This window comes from Vicugna pacos, chromosome 31 (assembly GCF_048564905.1).
Source record: "Vicugna pacos chromosome 31, VicPac4, whole genome shotgun sequence".
Taxonomy (NCBI): Eukaryota; Metazoa; Chordata; class Mammalia; order Artiodactyla; family Camelidae; genus Vicugna; species Vicugna pacos.
Window position 1 is genome coordinate 2,324,239 of NC_133017.1, and position 7,860 is coordinate 2,332,098.

At 31.4% G+C, this 7,860-nt stretch overlaps 1 pseudogene; it reads right to left on the minus strand.

Annotated features, from left to right (window-relative positions):
* Positions 1 to 523: 523 nt before the first annotated feature.
* Positions 524 to 2,843, minus strand: LOC140690589 (heat shock transcription factor, Y-linked-like; annotated as a pseudogene).
* Between the last annotated feature and the right edge of the window lie 5,017 nt (positions 2,844 to 7,860).

The following is a 7,860-nucleotide window of genomic DNA, read 5'->3' on the forward strand; positions in this document are numbered from 1 at the left end:
AAGAAGAAAATACTACTTTGTCTCCTGTACCTAACTCCACTTACTTTCTTGAGTGAATATTCCTTGGGCTATGAAAGATATAGTTTTTGGTTAAGAGTAAAGACCATAACGAAATAGTTTGAAAACCATGAGAGTTTTGTTGTTTCAGGAAAGTAGATTTGGCTTAAAGTCAATATGTATTTTTCATTCACTTAATTCTGAGATGCATCCAGTGGCATGTGCTGTGCTTACTGTGCTGGTATCCAAGTTAGACAAGGAAAGGGGAATACACAGAATACATCTGGAGGAGGTGGCTTCTGTTCTGAGACTGGGAAAGTCTTTAAGGTTAAAGGAGGACACCCAAAGTCCAAGGATGAGCTGGAGTAAAAGTGTTGAGGTTGGAGCTAACATAGCTGACAATCATTTGCCTGGATATATCTCCAGATTCAGTGAAACCCAAAGATATGCCAACGGAGACAGTTGCCAGATTTATAAAGAAATCACTAAACTAACTTTATTTTGTGGGCTTAGAGTTGGAAAGGCGTTAATTGCCACCCTGTGGACATAAACATGTCTTTGGCTGAAACATAAAAGCAACATAAAGTATTGACTAGAAAATATAGTGTAGACTCTTGAGGGCAGGGAATTAAAGCACAAATTGGAATGCTTTGAGAACAGCCCAAAGAAGATCATAGGTAAAATTACTTCTTAAATTCTACCACATGCTGAATTTGCCATCTGAGACTAAATCATGTGAACTTTGATTCCAGGGATGACATAATAGAGACCATGATCCCTGGGCCAGTTCCTGCATTTATCTCCTGTTCCAACCTAGCCTAACTTAACACTTTTCATACTTTCCAGAATGAACCAGAAACCACTTAGTACATTTCCTTCTCTCCATGTTTTAGTCTTTTTCCAAATTCTTCCACTTTCTCTTCCTCCTTACAAGAAATTATTAAAATTTACTCACATATTGTTCCATCAAATGATCATATCAGTCAAATATATCTTTTTTCTTTAAATGTTAACTTAATCTCCCATTTAACTCTTAAATCTATTTAAAAAATAAGGTAAATAAAGGTACACATCTATGTTTATTGTTCAAATAAGAAAATTGCAGATATTTGTTGACATTTGCAAACATCAATTTTAATCTTTGTTATCCTGCATAATCTGGTTGTCCTCTGGTAGATCAGTTGTATTTAGGATGACGTTCATAAACTGAAGATGGCTGATGAGTTAGCCTTGAATGAGAGGTAGCTGATTTATCAGCTGTCACTGACACTGGAAACCATGCATTTCTTCCTGGTTGAAGTTTAGTAAAACGACCTTCATTAGCTGATATGTTGTGATATCTATTTGGAAAAGTAGAAGTCTCCACAATCAGTCCAAAATAATTACTCTGTATGGGAGGCAGGATGCTGAACTGAGAAGTAGAATTTGTAGTTGAAATGAACTTCACAACACGGCCATTTCCTTCAGTGTAGCTGCTTTGAGAGTGCCCATGGACAATGTTCAACTGATTTAAAATAGCATGTTGATCCACTGCAATTTTTGCTGGTGGTCTAACTGACCTTGATGATGGAGGAGAAAAATCACCTCTGATCGGGTTAGTTGTATCACCAATTATGTGGCTAGTAGAGGGCTTCCTTATTAGAGGCATGTTTAATTGTCAAAAGGTAAAAATGCACTTTCTCCACTACTGTCAGCCACAAAACAAGAATTATGACTATCCACATTACCCCCTGCTTTAAAGGGCTTCTTGTTGAAATCTACAGCCAATTAAGATACCAGAGAGGAATTTTGAATCCCAACTCTTCTTTTTATTCTCATTAAACCAGGGGAAAGCCTCGTTTAAAATTTGGATTATGGTAGAACTGCAGCTACAACCAAAGAGAAAAATTTTAGTTATATTTTAAACCAAAATATAGGACTAAATTAAGCCTAACCTATAAAATATCAGATTTCACATTTACAATGCAAAGAAAATATGATGAAAATATGAACGTTGCTGACTTTTTTTTTGGAATTCCTTATTTGTAAAATACACATTTAAGTAGTATAGTCATCAAATTTAAGAAGTTAGCATTTGCAATAATGGTGAATTCCACTTTTCACAAGCAGCTTTAATACCTTTATTTAGATTTCTGATAAGATTCATAGTTGCAAGCAGAGTTTCTCATAATCTTGAATACTTAAGTCACTGTCCTCATTTTTGGAAAAAATAAAGAATTTTAGCCTTAGTAGTTTTATATAATTTTCAAAATATAGCTTTACATGTATATTACCATAGATTGATGTACAAAATAAAATTTTATTTATGTTACCAAGTGCTAACTAAAATTTCTGAATACCTTGCTTAAAACAGAGACTTCTTTTTCTTCTGCCAGAAAGTCAGCTAGACGAGCAGAACTTTGAAAATTTTGCTGCACTTTACTAAACCAATAAAGTCAAGCTGTCTAACTAAACTTTTCATAATTCCAGTTTCAAATATTCTGAAAGGGGCCTTTCTTTCCAAAACTTCCTTCTTAAAGACATCTTCATCAATCACTATGAATGTTCCATTATCATCCCACCAGTTGGATTTATATTGGTCACTCCCAGCCATTTTCCAGACTTTTCTTGGAAAGTCAGAGAACGAAAATCATTATCTTCATCTGGTTCAGAGACACAATGTGTGTAACATGGCCTTTTTATCAAGGATTCTTCAGACAAAGTCTGAAAAGCATTTTCTTCAATCTCAGACCTCAAGTCCACGTCCCCAGAGAATGATCACACAATAGAGATCTACTGGAGTTTCCTTAACCAGTTGGTCCAACTTTAGGAGACACATCTTGAATTTCTGAAAAAACATGTGCCATCTCAATTAACTTTTCTACAGCTACTTGTCTAATCTGCATGATTTTGAGCACTGCAGCTTCAAATGCTTCTTTGTCAGGCCTGCACAGATAAACTGCTAGGCCATCACAATGGTTCTCAAACTGAGTAGCTGTGACATTACAAAACGCCTGGTCTCCTAGCCACTCAAGTGTAACATTCAGCCAGTGTTTCCTTCTCATTCATCTAGTTAAAATGAAACATATGGGATGCTATTTTTATAGTGTGATCTGCAAATAGTATCCCCACAAAATCTTTTTAAATAATTTAATTTTGGGGTCTATCAAATAAAACCTATCTCCATACTTTTGTATGCAAATTTTTACAACATTTGTGAACAGAGTATAAATAAGGCAAAAAATATATAAAATAATTTTAAAGTTTTGGAATCTAAAGTGAAATTTGCGTAAAACCTGTACAGAAAATGTATAACAATTTCATGATCATTTGTTATTAAAGTGAAACATAATTTTGTTTGGAAATGGAAGTAAGTATTTGTCTGTGTACTTTACACTAAGTAGATCTATATATAAAACTTGGGAAGAATAAATATCAGTTTATTTGATATGTTTATAAATTAATGTTAAATATTTATAAAATAATATTAAAGTAAAATAATGAATCAAATTTTTGAAATCCCAAAGGGGGAATTTTTGATTTAAATTTTAATTCAGTGCTATAAGTAAAACAAATGTTATTGAATATTCTACAATAAAAATTACAAAAGAGACAATTTTATTGTATATTTACAAATGTTTGTTTTTGCCATTCTTTCAGTCAGAGGTTTTTCAGTCCCTAGAAGGAATAAATTTTCTTGTCATCTTTATGATCCATACACATGTGGCTTCTTTATGTGTTCCAAAATGTTGTCAATAAATACACTTGCACACAAGATCCTGGGTTCAATAAGCAGTGCCTCCATTAAGGGACAAGCAAGCAATCAAAAAACACAGAAATTACAGTATATGTGGGTTGGGGTGGGAAAGAACATGTAATGCATTTTCGGAAGCAATATGTTTCTCAGTCCTGAAACAGTTGGCATTGTTTATATAATACGGCATTTTAAGGCAAGTGTTTTGTTCACTAATTGTAAATAATAGCTATGTTCTTTATCAATTAGCTGTAGTAAATCCATTTCAACCAAAAGTTATATTATTTATTTAGAAATAAATTCCATTAAGGATAAGACAAATTCAAAATGAGAGATAATATTTTTAAATAAATAAATGTAAAATCAAGCAAAAATGTAAATTTTTCCTTCAGTATCTGTAAATTCCATTCTAAATAAACATTAGCAAGCTGAATTCATGGCATTATATAAGTATTATAAACTGTAGTTAAGTTGGATTTAGTCCTATTCAGAAATATTATTTAACATATGCAAATTTGTATATGTGATAACATCCCTTATAAAACAAAGAAATGAAAAATAACAATTTCAAAAAATGTAGGAAAATTATTGACAAATGTGATCTTAAAATTTTTATAAAAATATTATTTACAAATTCGCTCTAGATAGAATATAACTAAAGATTAAATAAGCCATATATGAAAAACCCATGGCTAACTTCAAGTTCAATGTTAACATACAGGAACGCTTTCCTCTGGTCCAGTAATAAGAAAAATTAGCTCATTTTCACAAGTCCTAAATTACACTACTAGAAGTCCTAGCCAGAACATCTAGTCAAGAAAAAATATAGAAGGTATCCAACTTGTAATAAAGCAGGAAAGTATTTATAGTTGACTTAATTATACATAGATAGAAAACTCCATAGACTCCTCCAGGGATTGTTAGTAATAATGAACAAACTTAGTAAACTTGCAGAATACAAAATCAATATACAAATATCGGTTGCATTTTTATATAGTAGCAACACATTATCAGAAAGAGAAATTAGGAAAACACTTGTGTGTAAATTTATACCAAAAAGAATAAAATAGGAATACATTTGGTAAGTGAAATAAAAGATCTAAACATAGATCTATATATTACAGGTGCAAGAAAAATAAGTAAATAAATTAAATATAAAGATATTCTGTGCTCATTGATTGTATACAATGTCAGAAAATATTCTAATCTATCTTTTCAATGTTCAATCTCCCCAGCACTAATTATTGAGGACAATGTCTTTTCTTCATTTTATACTCTGGCATTCTTTTTCATGGGTTAATTGATCATAGGTGTGAGGGATTATATCTAGTTTCCCTATTCTCTTCTATTAATTGGTGTCTCTTTTTGAGCCAGTATCATGTTGTTTTAATTACTAAAGCTTTGTAGGACTGTTTAAAATCAGAGAAATTTACACCATTACATTTAATACTCTTTTTCAAGATTATTTTATCAACCCATGTTCTTTGTGGTTACATATAAATTTTGAAGTTATTTGTTCTATTTAATGGAAAAATCTCATATGTATTTTGACATGAATCACACTAAATGCAGATTCCCTTGTGTACAATGGTTGTTTCAACCACATAGTTTCACATCATTAACATAAGAGATATTTTCATTTCTTTGGATTAGTTTTAATTTCCTTAACCAATGTTTTCTGTTTTTTAATGTATAGGTTTTCACCTTATTTGTTAACTTCATATCTAGGTTGTCTTTACATATATATATAATTACATACGTAATATTTGTAAACTCATTTCCTACACAAATACAGCAGGTAGAAGGCAGTGGCAAGACATATTCAAATTCCTGACTGAAAGAAATCTGTAATCTAAGATACTTTATCAAGCAAGGATATCTTTGAGAATAGAAGGAGAGATAAATAACTTCCACACAAGCAAATACTAAAAGAATTTAGCAAGAGGAAAAGAAATAATGAAAGATCTACTCTAAATACAAAAGAAGCAGGATGCTATAGAAAAGAGAAATGCATAATTAGAAAGGCAATATCTACAATGACTTACAACAGAATAAATATGTTGTTGTAAACAAGACATTAAAATTTTTAAGGGTCACAGATTGAAACAGGACAATATACAGTATTATCTTCTTGTTTCTCTTCTCTGTAGGATGGGTATGAGTATGTATTCTTATCAGTTAAATAAACAGATATAGTACGGGTCATTATAAATACAAAACAAGGTAACCATAAGTCAAAAGCTAACAATGAATACACAAAGCCAAAAAGAAACCAAGATAATAAAAGAAAGCTTATCAAGCCACAAAAAGAAAAAGCAATGAGCAAATAGGAAATACCTAATCAACTGGAAAATGAAGTTCAAAATGGAAGTAAACACCAGTCTATGAATAATTATCACAACTCTTAATGGACTTAGGGCTTCAATCAAAAGATATATAGTCAGATGTGATAATATAACAAGACCCTACATTATGAAGCATACAAGAGACCCAATTTAGTAAGAGGAAAACAAATCAATTGAAAGTCAGAAGATGGAAGATTATATTCCATGCAAATGTACGTGACAAGAAAGCAGGACTAGCAGTACAGACTTCATTCAAAATAGACTTTACAAGAAAGGCCACTGAGAAAGATAAACAAGGACATGATATAATGATTAAAGGAGCAATAAAAAATGAGAGTTTTATACTCATTAAAATATATGCACTCAATATAGGAGCACCTATATACATAAAGCAAATACTAATAGATAAAACGAGAGAAATCACTGGGAACATAATCACAATAGGAGACTCTAGCACCCCGTTACCACCACTGGACTGGGCTTTCATACACAAAATTAATAAGGGAACAAACATACTAAAATTTATGATAAAATAATTGGAGATGGTTGATAATTCCAAAACAGTACTTCTCCCAAAATTAGAATATACATTCTTTTCCAGTGCACATGGAACATTTTCAAGGAAACATTATGAACTCAGGCACAGAAGAAGCCTCAACAAATTTAAGAAGATAAAATTTATTTCAAGCATCTTTTCTGAGTATAATACCATGAAACAAAAATCAATCACAGAAAAATGGGGAGAAAAAATGACAGCATCCAGATTAAAAAACATGGTACAATAACAAAGGGGGTAGTTGATCATGTAAAAGAAGAAATTAAAAAATATCTTGAGAAATATGACAAAACACTACACAAAGTCTTTTGAATACAGTTAAAGCAGGCTTAAGGGGGAAGTTAATAGTGACAATCCCTCCTTAAAGTAGAAGTACAATTTAAAATAAATAATCTAACTTTCTATGTAAACTAATCATGAAAAGAAGAGCAAACAAAACCAAAAGTAGGCAGAAAGGGGGAAAAAATAAAGATAAATGAGCAAACAATTTAAATAAATATTAAAAAATAGAAAAAATCAATCAAACTCTTTTTTGAAATTTTAAACAAAATTGACAAATCTCTGGACAGGATCACCAACAAGAAAAATGAGAGAACACAAATAATATAAGAAATGAAAATGGAGAAAGTACAAAGAGTACAACAAATTTACAAAATATCATAAGGGAATACCATGAGCAACCGTATGGAAACAAACTTGATAACCAGGAAGAAATGGAGAAGTTTTTGGAAACATTCAGCCCACCAATATTGCATCAAGAAGAAATTAACAATTTTAACATACAGATCACCAGAAATGGAATAGAAATATCAATAAAATAAAAAATCTCTGCAAAGAAAATTCAAACCCAAATAGCTTCACTGGGGAATTTGACCAAACCTACAAAGAAAAATCCATACCAATCCTCCTAACACTCTTCCAAAAGTTTGATGTTTAGACAGAACTCCCAAACTCACATCATAAGGCCAACAACAACCTGATACCAAAACAAGAAAATGACACCACCCCAAATAGAAATGTATAGGCCAATATCATTGATAAACATAGATGTAAAAGTCCTTAAGTAATTATTAACAAACACAATCCAACATCATGCAAAAAAAAGATCATGCACCATGGTCAAATTATGTTCATCCCAGGAACACAAGAATGATTGAACATATGCAAATGAATCAATCAATTGTGATACAACATATCAACAAAAGAGAAGACAAAAACTATATGATCAT